The sequence below is a fragment of the Peromyscus eremicus genome, chromosome 19 (genome assembly GCF_949786415.1).
Source record: "Peromyscus eremicus chromosome 19, PerEre_H2_v1, whole genome shotgun sequence".
Taxonomy (NCBI): domain Eukaryota; kingdom Metazoa; phylum Chordata; class Mammalia; order Rodentia; family Cricetidae; genus Peromyscus; species Peromyscus eremicus.
In genome coordinates this window covers 63853898-63879831 of record NC_081435.1, presented here as the reverse complement: position 1 = coordinate 63879831, position 25934 = coordinate 63853898, and positions in this window count along the sequence as shown.

Sequence of the window (25934 nt, the reverse complement as noted above, 5' to 3'; positions counted from 1 at the left end):
AATGGAAAGGCAGTATCGCTTACTTTAAGTAAATGGTAACCTAAAAATAAATACTATGGAAATGAAACAATGCCAATAAATTATAGTCAGATGCCCTTGCCTGCCAAAGCACTGAGCCTTGCTAAATCCAAGTCTCTCTGCTAAAATGGGAGATTTAGCAAGCCTTAAGAAAGGTAGTTGTGACAGACTTATCAAAGATAATCAGAAGTGCAAGAAAATGCAAAAAAGGATTCCCTGTGAATTTAGGCTTTGGGGACAGAAATGTCCATGTGCTAACTCATCATTAAAGGGCAGGAACTCAAGGCAGAAGCCTGGAGGCAGGAGCTGATGGAGAGGCCGTGGAGGAGTGCTGCTTACTGGCTTGCTCCTCGTGGCTTGCCCAACCTGCTTTCTTACAGAACCCAGGGCCACCAGCCCAGGAATGACACCACCAACCATGGGCTCGGTCTTCCCACATCAATCACTAATGAAGAAAACGTCCCACGGACTTGTCCAGAGGCCAATCTGATGGAGGCAGCCCCTCTATTGATGTTCTCTCTTCCCAAAGGACTCTTTTGTCCAGCTGACATAAAACTAGGCAGCACAACAAATAAAAGAAGAAAGGTTGCAGGACTTACTGGAGAAGAGGGGGACGGCCTGCTGAGAGTGACATCTGTCAAGGCTTTCTCACTGCACCTTGGTGTACCATGACCACCTCAGAGCTATTGCATAGGTCTACCCAAGCCTGGGTCTTTAGGAGTCCCCAGCTCCTGCCTCCGAAGTCAGCCTTAACCCCATGGCAGCTCTGGAAACTGCTCCTTTAGAGCCGAGGAAAGCAATTCTCTTTCCCACGGCAGGTGCGTCTTGCTCTTATGTCCTGAAGGGGCTGCCATCTGGGATCCATGGTTGACAAGCTCTCCAGCTGAGGGGGCTCTGGTGCAGGACGGTACCCTTAAGGTGGAGAGCACTGCCTACGGGGCTCACTTTTCTCCCTCCCACTGGGGATCTAACAGTCCACTCTCTCTGTGCCTCTTCCTTTTGGAACCTAACACCACAACACAAGAACCTCCGGCCACAAGCTGGAGGAACTCACAGCCCTGGACTCCCGATGACTGTGCCTATAGCTACCCCGATGGTGCAGGAATTTGGTGTGCCACATCATGGAGAAGGCATACAGAAGCCAGTTTCAGCAGTCAGGTGGCCCTGGCAGTAGTCAGCAAGTTGAAAACTCCTAGGTCAAGAAATCTTGAATTACAGTCTTCAGCAAGAATATGACACTAGATTGTACCACTGCAGAAAGAATTACCTAAATATTTCTCCTTCCAATGTTATGGCTCCTGTTTTTGATTATTCAAAGTACTTTTTATTTTTTAATTAATGATTTATTTTTATGTCCATGGGTATTTTGCCTGCATGTGTGTCTCTGTGAGGGTGTTGGATCCCCTGGAACTGGAGTTACAGACAGTTGTGAGCTGCTGTGTAGGTTCTGGGAATTGAACCTGGTTCCTCTGGAAGGACAGGCAGTGCTGTTAAACCCTGAGCCATCTCTCCAGCCCCCAAGTATTTTTTACAATGGAGGGAAGTTCCAGGTACAGCCTTGACAACTCAGAGATGAGTCACAAATGGTGGGTACCTCCTACCTAGGTCATGGCTTGATTACAAAACTTCCCTCGTAGCTTCTCACATATGGGTCTAAGTTGCCAGATAAGCTTTGGGGGAGTGATTGGATGCTGAGGGCTTGACCTATAGGTGAACAAATGTATTGATAAGCGTAATTAGAGGTGATGAAGAGTAAGAGGTCTGCTACTGGAAGGATGCAGTCATTGGGAGCATGTCCTTGGGGCTATACTTCGCCCTCAGCCCTTCCTGTGTCCCCCTTTCTCTGCTTCCAGGCTTTCATGATGTGAGCTACTGTGCTTCAACATGCCATTCCCAACCACGACAGATCAACACCCCTGAAACACCCCTGAGCTAGCCAAATAATCCTCTTTATGTTGTTCTCTGGGTGTTCTGGTCACAGTGAGACAAAAGTAATTAGTTCAATCCCTGAGATGGGGGCAGGGTAGGCCCCCGGAGCAGGAGGCAGGTGGGACACCCAAACCAAAAACATCCTTCTAAAAGTTCCAATTTGGGCTGGGCAGTGGTGGCACATGTCTTTAATCCCAGCACTTGGGAGGCAGAGGCAGGTGGATCTTTGAGTTGGAAGCCAGCCTGGTCTACAGAGTGAGTTCTAAGACAGCCAGGGCTACACAGAGAAACCTTGTCTCAAAAAACCAAAAAACAAAACAACAACAACAACAAAAAGGTCCAATTTTGAACACCTCCTTTTAAAAATTTCTTTGCCAGCTAAATTGCACAAGTTTAGAATCTGTGTACGTTTCTTATGTTTTCACCTAGGACACAGATCTGCTGATCAGAGCCTAGTGAGCCTGACCTGAGAGACGCTAGCATACGAGAAGCCTGCTCAGACACGTGAGAAAAGAAACTCAGTACTATAGATAGGATTTCTTTTGTTTACATTTTAATTGATTTGTTGTATGTGATGCCCGCCATCACTCACATGTGGAGGTCAGAGGTCAACTTGTGTGCGTTGGTTCTCTCCCTCCACCATGTGGGTTTGAGAGATCAAACTTGGGTCATCGGCCTGGGCAGCAAGTGCCTTCACCCACCTGAACTATCTAGTCAGGCATAATTAGGACTTTTAAAACACCCAAAGCCATGGGTGGAGCCACCTTACCCTGGGTATCCTTTACCATCTCTGCTGACCTCTGACCTCCTTCAGGGTTGAAAAGAGCTAGTTGCTACCCCACCCCCATTCACTAGTCCCCTCCGTACTGGTGAGAATGCTGAACCCAGAATGGTACATGGTTTGCCAAGGCCACACATAGCTAGAGAGATGAAGCCAGGACTATGTCCTGGATCTCCTGATGCCTGACCTATCCCTTCCATGACTACATACTCCCCATTGCTCAGCTTCCAAATTTCAACCACAGTCGTGACGGTGTGGTATGGGTGCAGCTGGACTCCATCACAAGGAACAGTTCCTAGGGGAAGGCATTCAGGACTGTCTACACCCAAACAAGTAAGGGACTTCAGGATCAGAAGGCCAAAACCATGCCGTAGGTTCCCTAAATTAAGCAGCCGCCAAGCACGCCCGACTTGTTCTAATTACCCAGAAGGCTGACGGAGTCTGAAGGCTGCAGGCTTTATGGTGGGGTCAGGGTGTGAGTCTAGCTTGGTATATGATCTCTGAGGAGTGATAAGGGAAAGGTGTTGCTTTTCCCAAACACCGTCTAGATGAAGTTCAGGATTAGACCACCCAGAAAGCGCTTGTGCCACACTTCACAGAACACATTCCATATGTGTTGCTCCCAGCCTGTGATGAAATGCTGACTCACATGGAGAACATATCCAAGCCTGTGGTGTGGACAGAGAAGCCAGGTGTTAACTTTGTGTTCTCAGGGGCTATGTGTTCTCAGCTCTCAGAGGCTCAGGTCCTCAGCCTCTCATTCATAAAATGCTAGTTTAGACCCTGTGTTTGCCTGCTGGAGCCACTTCAGCAAAATATCAGAGACCGGAAGCCTTATACAGCAAAAACACATCATCTCAGTTCTGAATGCTACGAGACCAAAGGTCAAGTGTCAGCAGAGTGAAAACTTGTTCCAAGTCTCTCTGTCTCTCTTGTCTCTCTGTCTCCCTGTCTCTGTCTGTCTGTTTCTGTCTTTCTCTGTCTCCCTGTCTGTCACTGTCTCTTTGTCTCTGTCCCTTTGTCTCTGTCTCTCTGTCTCTCTCTGTCTCCCTGTCTGTCTCTCTCTGTCTTCCTGTCTCTCTGTCTCACTATCTCTGTCTCCCTGTCTGTCACTGTCTCTTTGTCTCTGTCTCCTTGTCTCTGTCTCTCTGTCTCTATCTCTGCATCTCCCTGTCTCTGTCTCTCTGTCTTCCTGTCTCTGTCTATCTCACTGTCTCTGTCTCTATCTCTGTGTCTCCCTGTCTCTGTCTCTGTGTCTCCCTGTCTCTGTCTCTGTGTCTCCCTGTCTCTGTCTCTCTATCTCCCTGTCTCTGTCTCCCTGTCTCTGTCTCCCTGTCTTCCTGTCTCTGTCTCTCTCTCAACCTTTCTGGAGGCTGGTTGGGAATCTCGGCATTCCTGGCTGGCACACCTATCTCCTGTCTCTGTCTCCAGCATCCCACCATGCTCCCCTGCACACGTGTCTAGGTCCCAATTCCCCTTTTGTGTAAAGGCACTGGTCACATGGGCTTGAAGCACACCGAATGACCTCATGTGAAGTAATTTTATTTTCAGTGACCTCATGTGCAAATGATGCTCACATGCTAAGGTGGAGCAGGTGAAACCACCCTACCCTCCGCATCTCTTGCCATCTCTTCTGGCTTCCAACCCTCCTTCAAGGTTAGAAGGAGACAGTCTCCCCTCCAGTCTCCTCACTGCTGCCCTTGCCAGATGCAGCCCCTCCCTCCAGATGCGGCCCCTCCCTCCAGATGTGGCCCCCTGTATTTGGACTTTTCAGCCTCGGGAACCACAAGCCGAATTCTGTATTTTAAAGTCTAGGGGCTGGAGAGACGGCTCTGCTGCTCTAGATGCTCTTCCAGAGAACCGTGGCTTTGATTCTCAGCCCTCACGTCACGTGGCTCACAACCAAACTCCAGTTTCAGGGGATCTGCCACACCCCTCTGGACTCCACAGGCACTGCACACATGTGGTGCAGACATACAAACAAAACATCCACACACATACAATAAAATAAAAAATTATGATATTGTGTCATAGCAATAAAAATATGCTGAATATCCATGCACCTTTGATAGCCACCTTTTATCACATGCTTAAAACTTTCTATGTTGCCACCCGACTGAACGTTCCCTCTGCAGTCTTTCTGCTCATCAATTGGTCTTTGAGACATATTTAGGTTGTCTATAGTTTACATTTTAGCCACTATATAAGTGTGCTCTGTGTATATGAGTTCTATGTTTTCCTTTTGTTTTGTTGTTGCGGCTGGCCTTGCAAGAAGATTCTTTTCTACCAAGTTTCTTGTTCTCCCTACGACATAGCCCCAGAAGTGAGATGCCTGGAATGAGAAGAACACCCTCAATTCTTCTGGCTGCTACTAAACATCTCTGGAAGGTGGTTTCTGTGGCTTCGCACTCCCACCGTATACCTATGGACACCACCCACCCCACTAGAGATGCTTTCATCAGACTGTTTATAATTTTGCCAAGCTAATGGGTATGAAATGGTATGTTGATGGGATTTTAATTTGCGTTTTTCATTTTCAGCAGGGAAGTTAAGCATTCTTTCTTGGCTTTATTTAAATAGTCTGATCCTTAGCTATCTCTCCTGGTGAGATTAGATCCAGTGGAAGAGCAGAGTAGCTTTAAATTGAGTCCTGGGTCCCGATAGCTAACTCCTCTAACCCTCCTGGTCCATGGGGAAGAAATCTGGTTATCTGAATTGTCTGTGCCTGTTGGCCTTGTGGAGAGTGAAAGATACAGCCAGGAAAGGGGCTGGTTTCACCCCACTCCGCCTGGATGGCTGGAGGCAAACAGTGCCCCTGGTGGTAAACTATGGTATGGCAGGTACTGTAAAGTTAAAATTAATCTTTGCCAGGCTCAATGGCACACAGCTATAATCCTAGGAATTTGGGTGGCTGAGGCAGGAGAATTACAGATTCAAAGCCAACCTTAGCTATGTAGAGAAACCCTGAAAAGGGACAAGGGGGGGGGGAGAGTGTGTATGTTGGTTCCAATATTTTAACTTACTTCCTGTTAAAGCTGACGGAGCCCCTGTCTAGCTGACCATTCCCAAGCTGGCTTTACCTAGAGAAGCATAGAGTCACTCTATGAACCCTAAAAAATAGCATAGCCTTGAAACTGGGGTGCTCCCGAACCCATGGCTCCAACCATGACTCTCACCTCACCTAACTAACCTGAGCTACGAATGAGGCTCTTATTATTGAGGCTGATAAACCTAGTGGTATTTTTTTAAATATTTTCTTTTAAATCCTCATTTAATAGAAGAAGCAGGGGCCAGAGAGATGTGGGTGGAAAGGACCACTCAGCCTTGAGAAAGGCAGTTGCATAACTCCTCATGGCTCCTAGCTCAGAGCTCCAGGAGCTGGATAGGAGGCACCAGGAGTGTCCACACGACTGAGGGCACACAGCACTTTCTTTCTGGTCCTCTCCCTGCACAGGGCATTGTTAGTGGGCAGATGGGGGCTTGACAGGAAGTCTCTTTGCCCTGCAAACACAGAGGACTCTCTCAGAGAGAAAAGCATGAAATGATGGAGCCGGCCAGAGCACACTGGGGCCGGCCAAGGTAGTCCCTGCTTAGCTGTGCTCAGGCCGAGACAGAATTTGGCTTTGACCAAACCCTAAGCAGAGAGCCAAAGCAAACAACAGCAGGACCCCTGCCCCGCCCAGGCCATTACCGCAGTACCTGGTGACTTGGACCTCCCCAGGGAGCTGTCTTTGCAGGAAATGGCCCCAGAGCACAAAAGAAGAGCGGTGTGTGGATGGGTCTCAGGAAGGCTCTGGTCTCCAGGAAGGAAAAACAGAGCCTGGACTAAAATCACAACGCTTGACAACAGGGAGTCTCCAGGGCACTGGGGCACCTGATGATGGACATGCAGGAAGCATGCAGGGAAGGGGGTGGGTGCTTGGTTGGATCCAGTCCATGTTTCCCTAGTCATGCTGGGTGGGACACTCTCTCCAGTCTGGTGGCGGCAGGGACAGAGATGGAACTGGACTCAATGGTCCTGTCTTCTTCTACAAGACAAGATATTGTGGTTGATTTGCTTGAGCTGATGGGCTCCATCACAGCCCCAGGACAGAATTATTCCAATACCACTGCCTGAGGCTAGCTTCTGAAAACCATATATATATATATACATATATATATATATATATATATGTTGTATTTACATCATCCCCCCTCCCTCTTCCCATGTCTCCTGATCTTCTCAAATTCATGACCCCTTTGTCTTTAATTATTATTGTTACATACATATATAAATATAATATGCTGAGTCCACTTAGTATTGCTTAAGTGTATATTGTTTTTTAGAGCTGACCACTTGGATAACGAATTAGGGGGCTCATCTCTAATCAGATGACTGATTCTCCCCCCTCAGCCTTGTAATTGCCTATAGTGCTTCACTTCGGGGTGGAGCCACAAGGCTAGCATCTTTTAAAACTTATATTTTAGACTTCTTACCATAAGAATAGGTGCCTTCTTTGAAGAAAGCCGCAGATACTGTAACGGCCCCAGTGAAACACTGTAAACATTCAGCCACAAGCCCTGCACACCTGCCCCATGTCCTCCCAACTGTTATCTCTAAAGCCACGCAGCTCAGGCAGTCTGGAGAGGTTGATGACACAGCAGTATAGGGGTTCAGAGCTCCCAGGCCAGCTGCTAACAGCTGGAGAGGGGAGAGTCCAGGACAGGATCACTGTCCTCACTACAGTGGTCCCATGAGCTGGTACTGAGCACCAGCCCCGCCGAGCGCCGTGATGGAGGAACGCTAAGCAACAGAGTGAAGTCTCCACCTCCAAGATCATGGTGATGGCGCTGTGTGAGGAAGCTTCTAGAGAGTGAGGAGAATGGGTGAAGGACGGAGATCAGACGGAGAATGGGTACAGACGGAGATCAGACCAAGTGAGCGGCCTGATAGGCTTCCTGGTGGGAGAGGAGCCCATACAGGTAACCAAAGAGAGAAGATGAACCGAGGAGGCTCAGGTGGGCCCTGCTACCTCTTACTCATCAGGGAAGAGCTGGAGTGAGGAGCGAGCAAGGTTCCAAAAAATCAGCCCTTACTCTATACCCCCACCCCATCTCACCCCACTGGGAAACTTGTGCTTAGCCAAGACTCCTATCTCCCACCCATTTAGAACCTACCCTACCCCCTTTCCCACCCTGCTTAAACCAGCCGTGAGAGTCCTTTGCCTCCCCTCCATCGTCTCAAGGCCTGAGAATATACTTTAAACCCAACTCCATCCCCCACCTCTCCTGAGCCCTGCACCCAGTTCAGCCCCTCTGTTGAGGGAAGACATTGGCTTTGCTCTGGTCCAGGGGGGCTAATGGAGGAGGGGCACAGGGCTGGCCCTCGTCTGTTATTTTTGTTACTCACCCCATCAGTTAGGTGACCCTCTTCTTCCCACCCGTAGAAGAGGAGGATCAGATTCACCCCAGCACAGGACTTCCCCTCAGGACCCACCAAGGAGCTGACAGCTGGCACCAGGGTGAGAGGAACACAAGAAGTCCCAAAGCTGGGAACTTCCACAGGAGCCCCCCAGCCCTGTTTGGGGTTACCAGAGCTACGCTGCACACACCGCTCAGAACAGTGTTATAGCTCCTAGGTCCCTTTTTGGTGGAAAAATGTAAAATGTATGGTGTGTGACTCCGTATCTTGTTGATATAAACCTCTCAGGGAAGGCAGATCCTGTCCTCCCAAATTTTCACATTATCCTGGGGGTTTTCACACTCTCCTTCAGAGAACAAGACGGGCTGGGACTGTCAGCCTCCTGCCTCAGGAACCGACCGTGGAAGAGGGTGAGAGTAGCTGGGGCATACAGGCCCGCCCCAGTGTGCGATGTCAGATTGATTAAGTTCAGCATGGTCCTGAGCTCCCTAATGTTTTTCTCTGAAATGTCTCAGCTCTAAACGATCGTGACCCAAGGCAATTTACAGTTACTTCCATTTTTTTTAATGAAGTCTGATTTAATAGTCGGAATGGTTAATGGCCTCGTCTGTCACACATAATAAAACAGAGCCTAATTGTGTTTTAAAAAGGCCCTTTTGGTATGAACAGAAACAACTTGATTGAATTGTGAGAGGGCTTCGGCGTGGGCTAAGATGGCTTCCCAAGAGTGTCAGGCGAGCTCTTGCTGAGCTGCCGTTCCACTCTCCCCTCAGCCGCCATCGTCCTTTCTACCACAGGAATTTCTGAACTCCCCAAACCAGTTCAAATCCATGCCGTCGGCTGGCCTCCTCAGGACGCCCCATCCCAGTGCTCACAGAAGTCACACAGCCTCTTCTAATTACAGCCCTCCAGACCCTCCCACGGCAGCAAGTGTCCTGTACCCATTTCATACCTGGGAAAACCAAGGCTGGCTTGTGCCCAAGTCTCCAGGGTGGTGGTGAGTCAGGAGGGCCCTGACAGCTGGCTCTCCTGCCCAGCCAGATCTTGAAAAGCCTTCTTCCCCTGTGGCTGGAGGAGGCCCACAGCCAGGCAGGTATTGGCATGAGTCCTGCCCTCTCGGGAATCACTGTGGGGAGCCACAGGACCTAAAACCCGCGGGGAGACTGCAGCAAAGAAAGCCATTCGCTCAGGAACTCAGAGCGCTTTCAAAGGGGCCTGAGATACGTTTTCATATCCTTGATCAAATAGGCTTCTGTAAAATACATACATGGTGCCCTCCTATAGGAGAGACTGGAGAGCCACAGAGGCCGGACAGGGCTGCCTCCCTGCCCTGCTAGTGTGCAAACCTAGCCTGCCTGGCTCCTTGGCCAGGCACAGTGGTTTGTGCAGGCCAATGGCTCAAGGGCAGTCTGGCAGGGATGGCTCTCTCTGGGGTAAGGGACAGTGGAAAAGGGCACTGAGCTCGGGATCCTAGGACTAAACTGGTTCTAGGTTGCTTCTTCTCAACCTGCCCTGTGCCCTTCCCAGGGGACCAGCTCTGTCTGTAAAGCACGCAATGTGGAGTTATCTCAAACGTACCTCCAACTTCAGTGAAAATTTAACTGAGGGTGAACAAGGCTGGACATTCACAGGCCCAGCCTGAGGCTCTACTGAATGCAACAGCTGAAGGGCAAAGGAACATGTCGGTCTTTGGCCAGAGGGGCTAGTGGCTGGGAGAAGTATCTAGAATTGACAGCAAACCTCCTCTACACCTGGCTGAGCAAGAGGCAGTCTACAAGGCCTCTGGCTTCTTTCACATGGTGGTAGGGGCTGTGCAGAAAGGGGGTCTTGTTCCCAGGCAGCTACAAGATACAGATATAGAGTAAGAATGGAGCTGCAGTCAGTCAGAGTGGGCTGTAGTCAGTCAGGGTGGGTCTGTAGTCAGTCAGGGTGGGGCTGTAGTCAGTCAGGGTGGGGCTGTAGTCAGTCAGGGTGGGCTGTAGTCAGGGTGGGGCTGTAGTCAGTCAGGGTGGGTCTGTAGTCAGTCAGAGTGGGCTGTAGTCAGTCAGGGTGGGCTGTAGTCAGTCAGGGTGGGCTGTAGTCAGTCAGGGTGGGGCTGTAGTCAGTCAGGGTGGGCTGTAGTCAGTCAGGGTGGGGCTGTAGTCTGTCAGGGTGGGGCTGTAGTCAGTCAGAGTGGGGCTGTAGTCTGTCAGAGTGGGGCTGTAGTCTGTCAGGGTGGGGCTGTAGTCAGTCAGAGTGGGGCTGTAGTCTGTCAGGGTGGGCTGTAGTCAGTCAGAGTGGGGCTGAGTCAGTCAGGGTGGGGCTGTAGTCAGTCAGGGTGGGCTGTAGTCAGTCAGGGTGGGCTGTAGTCTGTCAGGGTGGGCTGTAGTCTGTCAGGGTGGGGCTGTAGTCAGTCAGAGTAGGGCCTGGATAAAGCAGATTCCGCGATGTGATTTGGACCCTGTTTTTGTCTGGATGGACGTGGAAGGTGAGTTACCCTACAGGACTGTCCTCGCCTAAGAAAGTGTGTGGTGTGCAAAGAGCAGAAATCCCACAGCAGGCAGGGAGATTATTTCCCAGACTCCATTCCCTCTCTCTCCAAATACCTTGGATGGCTGGAATGAAGGCCTAGCAGGGCTAGGGAGGTGGCTCAGCTGGGTAAGTGTGAGGACCTGAGTCTGAATCCCTAACTGCCAAGTCCAAGAGCCATCAGAGGAGCGAGTTCCCATAACCCAGCACTTAGGAGGCAGAGGGTCACTGGTGCTTTAGTAACTAGCCTAGCCCTAGGGTCAGTGCGACTCTGGGAGGCCCTCCAAGGACGAAGGTGGAGACTGATGGAGTAGATCACTCAATAGCATCCTTCGGTCTGTGTGTGTGTGTGTGTGTGTGTGTGTGTGTGTGTGTGTGTGTGTATACAGTAGTGTGGGCCTGTAGTCTCAGCTACTCAGGAACTTGAGGCAGGAGGACTACTAGAGTCTAGGAGTTCAAGACCAGCCAGGGACAGCACTGCAAGACTCCAACACAAAAACAAAACAAAAACTTAAAAAAAAAAAAAAAAGAAAGAAAGAAAGAAAGCCCCAAGTTTTATCTTTTGATGCCAAAAGTTCTGACTAGACACAGAACACATTCTCCTTGGGGACCCGAGCAGGGAAATGTTTTGTTCTTGATTGTCTCTGGCACCATCTTATAAACATAAAGGAATGTCTCCCGAGGTGAACTTGATGTTTCACTTGCTTTCTGTTTCTTTACTTAGCCTCTAATAAACATGCCCTCGTTTTCCGGGTTCTGTCTCCCCTGCCACCTGGGACCCCCACTTTTGTTTGTAACAAGGGCCCCCTCCATACTGCGTGCAGACAGAGAAAGATGGCTGAAGAGACTTCAAGACAGGTGATCTTTTCAGTCAGCATTGGGCCAACAGCTCCGGAGCTCAAGGCTGTCCACTCTCAAGGATCCACATTCCTCTCACCACTGTGGCTCTGCCCCTCTTCTTCATTCCAGCACCCAGGCTGATGGGGCAGCCTCCCCTGGGACATGGAAGTCTTGAACAGAGGCACAAGGGCACACGACATACTCACACCATCTCATAAGCTCCTGCTTGCACATTTTTGCGCAAGGTTAGCGCTCAGAGTGGGCGTCATCGTGCGGGTAGCGTAGCTTTTCCTCAGAGGGCCTGCAGAATGTTTTCAGGCCAGTGCTGGGCTCTGGAGGGGCCGGCAACATTCTCCACTTCCCAGTCTGCTCCGTTCTCTCCCACTTCCACCACCGTTGTTTCTTCTCAGTGTGCCATGGCCCTCCCCTTCACTCCAGCCAGTGAGTGAGTCTTTCCTACCCCACCACAACAGAACTCGTTCACATCCTCCAGCTCTCTGAGGTAGGCACACACATGCGGCCCTCCTACTCCCCCATGCTGTGTGCCCTGTGTTTCTACCCCTGCCCTTCTTCCCCACATCGGCCTCCCGCTGCCTCTCAGGCCAGGCACAGCACACAGCACACTGCTTTCCTCTCTCTGCTGAGTCCTTCTCTGAGAACCAGATGCGCTTCTCAACCCTCTACTACAGAAACCCTCGCTCGTCTGCCCTATCACTCTGACTTATGATTGGCAAGACTCCCTGGAAATGCTTTCACGGTGCTATGACAAGTTCCTTCACTCACTCTCTCTTGGTCTAAATCACTTGGGATTTTTGTCCCCTGCTCACAGAAACTGGTATTATTTTGTCACCAACAATGTCTATATTCCTAATCTAACAGTCCTTCAGTTGTCTTTTTAACTCGCCGGTAATATTTGAAATCCCCTTTCCTCCCTGAAACGTCATCTCAAGAACATTAGGCCTTTGTCCTCCGATATCACTGCTCACCCGCACCCAATCTCCTCACTAGCGCCAATTTGTCTTTCTAACCCTTGAACTTCAGAGGATCCATGGAAACGTCTGTACTTCCTTGCTAGCCACATGCGCTTCCTAAGTAGCCATTAGTCACATAGCACTGGAGTCCAGAACTTCCAACTCCAGCCTTATCATCCCCCTACACTTCACATTTATATGCCCAGTTGCTAAGTCAACTGCTCCACTGGGATGAATGAAACATATTCCGAACTCAGCTCTGGATGCCCCTCACACCTATGTCCTCTTCCCCCATTCTCCTAGTCTCCTGACTGACTGGCTTATCAGCAGCTTCACACTTGAAGCCAAACCACAAACATGTTCTCAACCGATAGCTCACCTGTTTGCTTCATCTTCAGAGTGCATCCTAAATCTAATTCCTTCCCTTGGCTGCCACCACCATGTCATCTGGATCATTTTGGCAAGAGCCTTTCAGCTGAGCTCTCTGCTTCAGAGTGATTCTCTGTGACCAATCAACATACTTCTCACAGTTCCCTCAAGAGCTTGTGGTACAGAACAAAATCCACGGTGTCTACCAGGGCTGGCAAGGCTCCTGAGATATGGCCGGTCACTGCTGTTTATCTCTTTATCTCTCAGCATGCTTCCAGCTGCACCTCAGCCATCCCAAATGTCCCCAGACTCGCTAAGCATCTCCCTCCTCAGCTCTGCCACTCACTCTCCCCTCAGTCTGGAGCGTTCTTGTAGATAGCCACATGGCTTGCTATGATGGGCCTCGGCTCGTGCATCCTCTACCCAAGTCTTTCCTCGTCACTTCTGGAGCTTTTGCCTCAGATGGAGTGGTGTGGAGCCTTTCCTGGCTATTCTCTGGAAAACAGGCTCCTCCCAATGTTGCCTTACTCCCCTCTCCAGTTGATTTATTTGTAGATCACTTATCGCTATGTACACTTCTCCTCCTCCTCCTTCTCTAAAAAATAGGATGTAAATTCTATCACTCTGCACCTGTGTGCCACAAAACCCAGGAGCCACCTAGGTGCTGGCTCCAGGAAGGAATATATATAGAGAAAAAAGAACAGAGTGGAATACTAGCCCTTTCTCCCTTCACCCTGGCTCATTCTATTACAAGAATCAGCTCGATGTTGGCTTTTCCTCTGGGAGAAGATGGGGAGGGAGCCAGCTGACAGCAGCTGTTTCCCTGAACCACATCCATTGCTCTTTTGTGCAGCGTTGGATTTCCCCCACATTTTCTTGTGATCAGGCTTTCTCCTCCATCACTCCATCAGCTGGGATGCTGTGTGCTCACTGACGGTCCTCGGCTTCAGTCACTCCATCAGCTGGGATGCTGTGTGCTCACTGACGGTCCTCGGCTTCAGTCACTCCATCAGCTGGGATGCTGTGCGCTCACTGATGGTCCTCAGCTTCAGTCTTCATCTCACTTGGCCCATCAGCATCAGGGGCATTTGACCGGCTGACTTATCTGTGTTTCCTCCAACCTCGCTGGCAGCTCCATCTCCTTGGCTGGTTCCTCCTCACCTTCACAAGCTTGCTGTGGGCCCCCCTTGAGCAGCATGTCTTTTCTCTCTGTGTCTATAACCTTGGCAACCGCACCCATGCCCGGGCTCTACACACACATACTTCAATGTATGACTCATCTTTATTAACAGCATTCTTTCTTTCTAGCCTGAAAAACTACCTTGACCAGTTGGGATTGTGTGATTCCTGAATGACACATTCTCTAGTTTTCTGGGCATTTGAAGCTTTGTTGACGGAATATATTTTTCAGGATAAGGAATTCTAGGTTGACATAATTTTGTTATTGTGGTTGTATTCTTTTAGCACTTAAAAATTCATTGTCTGGTAACTTTTGGGGTGAGAAGGTAGCCATCATTGTCCTGACATGCCTCTGTATGTGCTATGACATCTTTCCCTTTGAGCTTTTAAAGATTATTTTCTCAGCTCTAGTAACTTACCCAACAGTTTAACTGTGCGTGCTTATATACGGCTTATTTGTGTTTGCCCTGAATAGGATTTATTGATTATCCTAGACCTAGAAGATGCTATTTTGAGGAAAATTTGGAAAACCTAGAAAGTCTGAAGAAAGTAATTTTTTCTGCTGACTTTCCCCCTTCTCTCTGTTTTGTTGTTGTTTTGTTTTGTTTGAGACAGGGTTTCTCTGTGTAGTTTTGGTGCATGTCCTGGATCTCACTCTGTAGACCAGGTTGGCCTCAAACTCACAGAGATCCACCTGCCTCTGCCTCCTGAGTGCTGGGGATAAAGGCGTGTGCCACCACCACCTGGCACCCCTTTTCTTCATGTTTTGTTTGTTGTTGTTCAACCTGACGGAAGCTAGAGAAAAGGGAACCTTAATTGAGAAAATGCTCCCATCAGATCAGCCTGTAGGCAAGCCTGTAAGGCATTTCCTTGATTGATGATTGAGGTGGAAAGGCCTAGCCCACTGTGGGTGGTGCCATCCTGGGCAGATAGTCCTGAGTTGTGTAAGAAAACAAGCTGAGTAAGCCATGAGCAGCAAATCAGTAAGCATTTTGTTCCATGGCCTCTGCACTTGTTCCTGCCTCCAGGTTCCTGTCCTGCTTGAGTTCCTGCCTTGGCTTCCCTCAGTGATGGGCTGTGATTGGGACATGTAAGCCAAATAAACCCTTTCCTCCTCAAATTGCCTGTGGTCATGGTGTTTTACCACAGCAATAGGAACTTATCTAAGGCAGTGAGCATGTGACGTAAGTCTCTGTTTAAAAAAACCAAAGATATAAATAACAACAAAACATCTGCCACTTTTACAATAGTTTCTAAAGTTATTGTTGCTCTTTTGCTTATAATTATTTCCTAGTCTTTCAGAACTTAATATTTGTTTTAATGTTCCACCATGATTATGGTGGGGTTCTGTGTTTTGGAAAAAAGTCACCAAAGTGATGTCTCTCTCCTATTTCACAGCAAAAGGCCATACTGGTTATTGCAAATTGGACTAGCGTATCATTTCATGATAAAAGGCTATTTTTCCTCCCTTATGATTAACAAATTATTCGTGCAATTATCTAGATCCCCAACCATGTCTCACCTACTGGTTGGTTCTAGTGTTCATTGGTGAGTCCAGCCTGAATCAGTTAGCATCATGGTGGCTAGGTAATGGTGATTTCCACAGATTTATTGGCTGATATCATTTGTGAGAACATGTTCTATTTTCTCCTGCTGGAGACCATTCTAGAGCTTGATATTAATGTAAATCTCTCTGGGATCTAAAGTTATGGATTTTCGATAGAAATCAATACAATATGGGAGACCCTGAGATCAAATATGATGATGGAGGACCTGGTAAATACAAAGCCTTGAAGATGGGACCAAGTTGGCATATTCAAGCGCAAATAAGAAAGGCAGGGAAATGGGAACACAGCAATGTATCCAAGGGAAACACAAGGGGTAAGGCCAGAGAAGTGGCATGTCTAGGTCATGGGGAGCTTGTGGGCCAGGTGGAGGGACTCTGGCTTCATCCTTACAGCAACAGGAAAAGAACAAAGGGTGTGAGATGATCTGATTGGCTTTTTTGGAAGGTCACATTTCTCTTACTAATTTGTCCCTTCCTAGGAGGTGAAAACTTGGTTGAACTAGTTTTCTAATGCTTTGGGTTAAAGAGGGCAAGTACCCTTAATCATAGCTAGTGGTGGCACACAATGATATAGCTTTATGGAAGGCAATTCTATAGTACCTCAAAATTGCAAACAATTTGGTCCAACAATTCTGCTACAGAGAATTTGTCTTATTTGCATATGCAAAATGACATAAGTATAATGTTACTCAATGAAACATAATTTATAATAGTAAAACACTGGCAACAATATGTGTTCGACAGCAGGGGACTAATTGAATATGTTATAATGCATTCATACAGTGGAATATTATGCAGTTGGCAAAAGAAATGAGTGCATTCTTCACTCACCAACATAGAATAATTTCTAAGAAATAATAAATGACACAAGCCAGAGAACATTCAGAGCATTTAAGGAGGGATGAATCATACAATTGTGTCTTTGGTCATGAGCTACATCTTGGGAGGATATAATGTATCTGGTAATGGTGATGTCTTTGAGGAAGAATAAAAAGACCTTAATGGCTACTCTCTTATAGACTTTTCCCATTTTATTCTTTGTAAGTTTATTTCCTATGAAGAAGTAGGAAAAACATTAGAAGAGCTTTTGTCATGGAAAGCAATAAAAACTAGCTATCATTTGGGGCCCATATGACCTGATACAGCAGATAGAGGCAGGGGGATCAGTGTCCTGTCCTCCATGGACATCTGAGCCCCAAAGAAGTCATCTCAATAAAATTGCCCTGCAATCCCCAAGACAAGGGTATTATCAAGACTGAGGGTAGATGGTGATGGGTGGGCAGGAAACAGTCAGCCTCCAAGTGCCAACCTGGTGCTGACCCAGTTCTCATTATTATCCTCATTGAATCAACTCCACCTGCCCCACTCCCCAGACCTTCTTCTGCCAGCACAGAGTCTGCAGCCTGGGACCTTCTTCCTCCAGTCACCTTCTTGCCTGCTGCATAGCTTTGCTTGGAAACCAGTTAACTCACTTCTTTATTCTCTGATTGCTTAACACACATGCACACTCGCATGCACGCATGCACGCATGCCTCAGTTCTCCCAAGGACTACCACCATTGCATCTCACCCCATATGACTTCTCAGAGTGATCCTTCAGATCCCAAGCTCCTCTCTCACATATCCATGAACATCTTCTCTTACTCAAAATGTATTTTACAGAGGGGCCCACAAAGTCACATAGAAACATTATGTAATAAATAAAAATTACATAATAAATAAAAAAAATTACGTAAAAAAAAACCTGAGAATTAAATGCATGTGTTCAGTGCCATTTCACAGTATGTTTACTGTGTTATTCATCATCAAACATTATTGTGTGCAAAATCACATGCCACATAGTACTCTAACAAAATACTTCCACCTGAACCTCTATGATTTCTTGCTTCAGATAACATACATCTGTTATATATACTGAATAAACCTTCCCTGTAGCATATACCAGACTTACTCTCAAGATGGCTCAGTCTCTAAAATCAACGGGATTATTCACATTAAAAAGTTGCTGTTGTTGGTTTTTTGTTTGTTTGTTTTTTAGACAGAATCTCTCTAAGTAGTCCTGGCTGAACTGGAGCATGCTATATAGACCAGGCTGGCCTCAAAGTCCCAGAGATCCTCTTACCTCTGCCCCTCAAGAGCTGGGATTAAAGGTATTTGTCACCATAGCTAGCTCATTATCCACATTTTTAAACTTCATCCCCTTTGGAATCATTATGTGTTCCCCTCTTGCCATCTCGAGACCAGGGAGAAGCCAAAATTACTTCAGACAGTCTTGAAGACATTAAGCCATCCTAACAGTTACAAGCATACTGACATTGCTTCTTGCTTCTCTTCACACAATCATGTCCAGCTTCTGTAATCTTTCACATGATTTCTAAGAAGGTCAGCTAAGCAACCCAACTTGTTAAGGCCCCAGAAACACAGCTTAAAAGACTCCATTTTGATTTGGTCTGAATAGCATCTTAGTACAAAGCAGTGGCCTCCCATGGATTTTATCTGCCAGCTCTTAACATGGTATCTGGCACATGAGCTCCACCCAAGACCACCTACACATTCCTGTTCTCAAAATATTTCTAGACTTCTCTGTACAAACTGATAGAAGGGTTTACTTATGAGCCACAAAGAAAAAGCAGTCTCATTACTTCATTTCCACTTTTATTGCCAACACCAAATGGCACCTTACATGGCAACCAACCGAGTAATTTGTGGCTGTTCCAGAGTCTGCCTGCTGACCTAGTAAAGAACTTGAGGTGCTGGCAGACCTCAACACCCAGCAACACCCTTACCACCGTCACTGCTGGATGGGCATGGTGCCCTGTGGCACCTTGGTGAGGATGGAGGTTACTATGTGCTACTATGGAAACAGACAGTCTCTGAACGCACAGCCCAGAAGCATGGTAGTTTCTCTTGTTTCTCCCTCTCATTCAGTTGCTTAAAGCCTATGGCACATGTCTGTTGGTGGCAAAACAAAAACAAACAAACAAAAAACACTGTCTGTGGGACAGTGGGAGGTGGGAGGTAGCTGGTGTTCCCTATTCTTTCTGTATGAAAACTGAGCAAGGTGGGAGTTAAGGAAACCCACAGGGGTCTGCAGAGTAGAAGAGCCAGATTAGGTGTGCTACGTGAACTCAGGAAGAGGGGCTCCCTGCCTGCACCCACCCTCTCAGTACCCAAGCAGGACCCAGAACCAGAAAGACCATGAAGCACTCTTGAGTCCGTGCCAGGCCTCTCAGACTCCTTTTCCCTCCAGGTCAGAGCCTGAGAAAGGGGCAGTGGCTCATCTCTGAAGAGCTTAGTTGGTTGGCAGCCATGTTCTCCTGTCTGTAATCCTCTTTAAAGCGTCCCTGCTTTCCCCATTGCTGAGTGCCACCCCCCTCTCCTGGCCTGATGAGTAGGTTTGTAGGGAGCTGTCATGCTTTCCCATCAGGTGCCTGTTACTGAAGCAGACAGCTCTTTTAGAATCCCCAAACCAAAAGGACCAAACTGGCACTTCCTTTTGACTCACGCTCTTGAAGACTTGGATATGGAGTTGAGTGGATTCCATGAGGAAGTCTCTCAAAGACATCTAGTTGCTAAAAGTCATCCCAAAGATGATATTCTCACAAAGGCTAGTGATTATACAGTCAAAACCCATTTCTTTTTCTGACATGAAGTCAGAGGGCTGTCCACACCATCTGAGCTGAACACTATACACCCATGTGGCCTCTAGCTGCCACTTCCAAATGTGCACTAAAGACAAGATGCTGTCCACTGGCTTTCAGGGTCAGGCTGAGTACCTCCACACTTACTGAGTCTCCCCATCCCAAGCCAATGCTGCTATGAGAGAGGTTACCCATGTGTCCCCACCCCAGCTCTGCTCCACACACACAGGTGCTTCACAGCTCATTAGAACTTGTAATCACAAAAGAATAAAGGACAGCCATTGATCAACACGGACCCTGTCTTAGTTAGGGTTTCTATTGCTGTGAAGAGACACCATGACCACAGCAACTCCTACAAAGGAAAACATTTCACTGGGGTAGCTCACTTACAGTTCAGAGGTTCAGTCCAGTATCACCATGGCAGGGAGCATGGTGACATGCAGGCAGACATGATGCTAGAGAAGGAGCTGAGAGTCCTACATATTGAAGGCTACAGGAATGGTCTGAAAGTCACACTGAGAGAAGCTTGAGCAACAGACCTCAAATCCTGCCCCCCACAGTTACACACTTCATCCATCAAAGCTACACCTACTTCAGCAAGGCCACACTTCTTAATAGTGCCATTCTCTATGAGCTTATGGGGACCAATTACATTCAAACTACCACAGACCCTGTGGACAGAAAGAAAAGGGGAGGGGCAGCCTGTCAAGTACGATGAGGAAAAACCTAAGAACAAATGAGCTCTCAGGAAGGAAGGCAGCCCAAGATAATTAGTCCAGTCAGGTCTTCTGAGCACCCTTCAGTCAACCTATGGGCTTTTCTTTTCTTTTCACACCTGCTCTGTACAAGATACACACAAATGGATGGAGTTACAATTTAATAGTAGAATGCATGGCTTTGTATTTGATTAGCATCCTCAATATCTCTTTCTCCCTCTCTCCCTTCCCCCCCTCATACACACACACACATAAATTGGGGGAAAATGAATCTAGTGTATCTAACCCCAAGGGGTTTAATGACTCACGTGTTACTAATGAAATATGAAGACCCATCTCTTGAACCCCCCCCATTTAGGAAACCACTTTTAACACATGACCTCAATATGTTGTTTCCTTTAACATGTTCATCACTGCCCCCTCCCTGGGGCCCACTGGGTATTTTTGTGTATGCATGCATCCTGTGGACAACCAAGTGTTAATGTCAGCTATAGCTATAAGAAGGGAATCATGTTTAAAGAGGTGGTTATAGAAGACTTTATGTAGGAGCTGAATTTAATTGGGTCTTAAATATGAGTGAATTTGAAATGCAAAGTAAGGCCAGAAAGCTTTCCAAAGCAGAAAGGCACTCTCAAGCTAGCAAGGGAACCAGGGGTGTGCCATCCTAATTATTCAGTGTGTTCACTGGCATGAACAAAAGGCCAAAGCAGGGATGAGAATGGGCCACAGAATCTGGGGAGGACAGCAAAGATTCATGACAGAGGTGGCATCTGAACTTATTTGTGAAGAGAACAGTGTCATTTTAGTCCATCAGGAAAATGACAGAGAAGGTACTTAAGCTCCAGATGAGCACAAGCACCAGAGCCAGAACGCAAACTGAGCACAACGTCTATGCTGGGTCAGTACTTGGACAACACTGAACATTGCATTTCCTTTTATCCACTCCCCACCATCTTTTCAATAAAGGTGAAGCAGGTAGCTTAGAGTGGCAGGGAAGGAGACAGGGACTACTGGAGTGTTAATACAGCCACTGCCCAACTGCAACTTAGGTCTAAGCACACGGCCCTTCTTGACACCTTGAGCAGCAATGAGTCTCTGCACTCACTGCTTTTCTGTGCCTGGGCTGCCAATGTGTGTATGTGTGCACCCAGTGTTCAAAGGCAAGCTTTGCTGAATAGGAAACGGGAGCCCTAAACTTTAAGAGTTCCCTTCACACAGCAAGAACAACTTCGGAGGACTGAACATGAGTTGTACTCCAGACGGAAGAAACCTAGGTAAGATGTACAGAGGCCTCTGCTTGGAAGAAATGGGTTCACTTCCAGTTAGAGAAAAAGGCTCAGGAAGGGAAAGCAAGGTTAAATAAGATCAGTATGGCTGTGTGTCCCTTCCCTCTCAGAGTCAAGCATCCAAGGGCAACTGTGGAAAATGAAGAGGTGACAGCAGTGAGGAGGGGTGGGTCATGAAGTAGACATGATTGGCTTGAACTGGTCTCAACAGCCTTGGCTGTGGACAGCAGAGATGGGAAATAGCAAAGTTGTCTTAACTTTCCACTTCTCATTGAGGAGTTACAGAGCCTGTGAACTCTAGGAAATGGAGGTGGAGAAATGAGACTGGTGACGTAATGGAATTCTATGGATGCCTTGCAGAGCCAAGGGCTGAGCACAGCTCAACAAACATGAGCTCAAGTGCCGAGAGGAGCTTGAGGATGGGTGTTTTTGTCACAGTGGGGATAGTAGGAGTCCCCACTGCAGCAGTGAAGGCACACCTCACCAATGGTCTCATGGGCCTAGAGATCAGTCAGCTTTCCTTGAGAATGTTAGCACCTATTGAGGAAACAGGAAAGACAGTGAAAATGCTGGCATAGAAAACAATTTTTCTGAGACAGGGTTTCTCTGTGTAGCCCTGGCTGTCCTAGAACTCGCTCTGTAGATCAGATTGGCCTTGAACTCAGAGCTCCACCTACCTCTGCTTCCTGAGTGCTGGAATCAAAGGCATGCACCACCACTGCTCGGCTTCTATTTTTTTTGGAAGGGAACTCCTAACTCTACTTACTACTCACAATTTATGAAGTTTTAATGTCATTAGTTTGATTTTTCAGATTTTTATGTGTTTGCATGAATATACTGTGTGTCTTGGTTACTGTTCTGTTGCTGTGATAACACACCACGACCAAGGCAACTCATATAAAAGAAAACATTTAACTTATAATTTCAGAGGGTTAGTTCATGATCATCATGGTGGGAAGCACACAGACATGGTGTTGGACCAGTACCTGAGAGCTTTACATCCTGATCCACAGGCCGCAGGCAGACACATACTGGGACTAGCATGGGCTTATGAAACCCCAAAGTTTGACCCCAGTGAGATACTTTCCAAGGCCACACCCCCTAAACCCTTTCAAACAGTTCCACTCACTGGGGGACCAACCATCCAAACATATGAGCCAGTGGGAGCCATTATCATTCAAACCACCAAGTTTGTGTACCACATGCATGCATAGCCTATGGAAGTCAGAAGAGGGCATCAGATGCCCTGTGACTGGAGCTACAGATGGTTGTGAACTGCCAGGTGGGTACTAGGAATTGAATCCAGGTTCTCTGAAGAGCAACTGGTGCTCTTAACCACTGAGCCATCCCTTCAGACCCTATCTGTGTAGTTTTAGAAAACACCCCAAAATTAATACCCTAAAAGTACTTTTGGGTACTTTTAATGTAAACATTTAAAATGACAGATCCCCCCTCCCCCCGCCCAGTCCACCCATGTAGATCTCATCCACTTCTTCACAGGATCATCCATGTGTCCCTCCTAGGGTCTTTTCCTGTTAGCCAGCCTCTCTGGAGTTGTGGGTTACAGTCTGCCCATCCCTTCCCTCCCATTTAGTATCCACTTATGAGTAAGCACATACTATGTCTGTCCTTCTGAGTCTGGGTTACCTCACTCAAGATGATATTTTCTGGATCTATCCATTTGCCTGCAAATTTCATAATATCATTGTTTTTTACTGCCGAGTAGTACTCCATTGTGTATATGTGCCATCCGAGGAGTGGGGGATGAAAACATAGGGAAATGGGAGGGTCAAACTGGAACAGGGACAGAGTGGGAGGGCAGGGAGGAAGTACCATGATATATGAGGCCATCATGGGAATAGGAAGAGGCAGGGTGCTGTGGAGACTCTCAGGAATCCACAAGGTTGACCCCACCTTGGTCTGCTGGCAGTGATCCAGAGGGTACCTGGACCGGTGTACTCTGGTGACCAGCCTAGCAAATAACCTGTCATCATAGAGCCTTTGTCCAGTGACAGATGAAGGCAGATACAGAGATCCACGGCCAGGCACCAGGCTGAGCTCTGGGAATCCAATTGATGAGAGAGAGGATAGATACTGCAGGCGAGGGACATCGAGATCATGATGGGAGGACGTGCAGAGATGACTGGCCACACTAGTGGAAGCCCATGAACTGTGGACTGGTGGCTGTGGAGCCCCCATGGGACTGGACTAGGCCCTCTACATACGGAAGACGGTTGTTTGGCTCGAACTGTTTAGGGGGCACCCAGGCAGGGGAATCGGGATCTGTCCCTGGTCTATGGGTAGGCTTCTGGAATCTGGTGCCTGTGGTGTGACACCTTGCACAGCCTTGGCGCAGTGGGAAGGGGCTTGGACCTGCCTAGGCTCAGTGTGCTGGACTTTGCTGACTCCCCATGGGAGACCTTGATTTTGGGGATGTGGGGATGTGGGGTGGCTTGGGAAAGAGGGCTGGGGTGGGAGGGGGGGTCTGTGGATAGCATGTGGAGTAGAAAATTTCTTAATAAAGAAAAAATAAAATAAAATAAAATAAAATAAAATGACAGATTCTGGCCTAATATCTGAACAACTTATCAAAACCTTAACTAGCAAGTATCCACATTCTCCTGCTATATTAAATTAATTCAACACTATACACATATCTATGAACTATTCAGTGTATCTGAATGCTGTTGCTAGCTGAGCAAACTCTAGTTCATTGTACATTTTGATTTGGACACTTGCAATGGACAAAATGTTTTGCTCCAAACACAGTAATAGAAAAAAATAAGGCATGTTTAAAACACACACACACACACACACACACACACACACACACACGGAACATTTTAGTTCTTATTTTTAATTCCAAACACCAAATTTAAATAGACCAACATAGACCTTTCATAGTCCTTAGCCTAAGCTAAACCTTGTATTTTTACATATCTATTATGGCTTGCTGTTTGGATTACTACATTTTTTACTTTCTTGTGACTGTTCATTTCTCTGCTGAGTGGCCTTTGAGGGAAGCCCCATTTCCTGTTGTGCACACACATACCATTAAGTATAGAGAAAAATACACACCAACGGTTCTCTCTGGATGTTGGACTGCAGATGATTTTTGTTGGTGTTGGTACTTTTAATTTTGTAAGAGTATAAAAGAATGTTTGGGATCAGAAAAACAAAAAAGTTAAAAACAAAAAATCTCTCAGCCACTAGCTGTCAGTTAAAGACCACAAAATACTTTGCTGTATTCACAGGAATATGATTATCTAAATAAGTTTTGGGGCTTGTAGGCAGAATGTGGGGCAGGCAAGCCCATTTAAATACATACCAAGCAATGCCCTCAGTCTTCTAAAAGCCACAGGAGGTAATGCTGGGCACAACATGGGTGATCAACTTGGGAACTCTGATCTCTTTGGCCACAGAAGCTAGCTAGACTCTGGTAATACAGAGCAGGACACAGGTAACTGGCCTTAAAAAATAAAATAAAATAAAATAAAAAAAAGGAAATTCAGCACCAGGATCAAAACATGCATGCCTTAATCAGCCACATTATGGCTGAACCTTATCAGTAACACTTCCTCAAGCACCTGCAGCTTCTGTAAGTGAACAGCAGTACAGCAGGCGACATTGTTACATGAGGGAAATCCCATGTAGGCTCTGGAAGCGGCATCAGTGCTCACTGTCCAGATGTGGTTTCTCTGGACCAATGATTCCTTTTGCTTCAGTTACGAGGCGAGAACTCTACTTGTTCCGTACAGACCAGTGTGAACTTCTAGTCACATGACAACAGCCAGGTACACTGGTAATTCTGGGACAAAACCACATTGTTTTGGTTTTAACTCTTTGCAGGGTCTTGTAATAATGTGTATTGATTCTATGTTCAATGAATTAAAATACCTTGAAGCATTCATTGAACATTGTTAAAACTGTTGAGGTCTCAAGTCTCTCCACCTGCCTCTTGGCTGGCCACTATACAGCAACAAACCAAGAGCCTGGCAGAGGGATTTCCAAGGCTGTGGTGATATTTGTAATCTAAGAAATAAAGCGTGCCTGAAGATCAGAGGACAGAGCCAGCCACAGTTAAACATAGAAGTCAGGCAGTGGTGGCACACACCTTCAACCCTAGCACATGGGAGGCAGAGATGTCTGGATCTCTGTGAATTCAAAGCCACCCTGGACTACACAAGATTAATCCAGTTTAAAAGAGAAACAGCTAGGCAGTAGTGGCACACACCTTTAACCCCAGCACTTGAGATCTCATGCCTCTGCTACCAGTATCTGGGAAGCACACATGCCATGTTTAATTCCAGTACTAGGAAGGTTGAAACAGGAAGTTATGGCTGGGTGGAGAAAGTATATAAGGCCTTTCTGCCGAGGACTCAAGAGCATCCAGTCTGAGAATTCATGGAGATAGGATTGGCTGAGTTGTCATTGAGGTGAAAAGTGCCTGTGGCTTGTTCCTTTGTCTCTCTGATCCTTCAGCATTTACCCCAATATCTGGCTGTGGGTTTTTACTAAGATCATTTAGGATTCGTGCAATGCAGGGCCCCAACTTCCACATTCTTTGTGACTTTCTCCACACTTTGTTCAACTCAGAAATGTGGTCACTTTCTGCTGTGTACCTGACCTGTCTTACGTTTGACCAGTGCTGGTCAGCACAGATCATGTAGACTTGATGGCCCTGTGGACTGGGTGTGGTCACTTTCTGCTGTGTACCTGACCTGTCTCA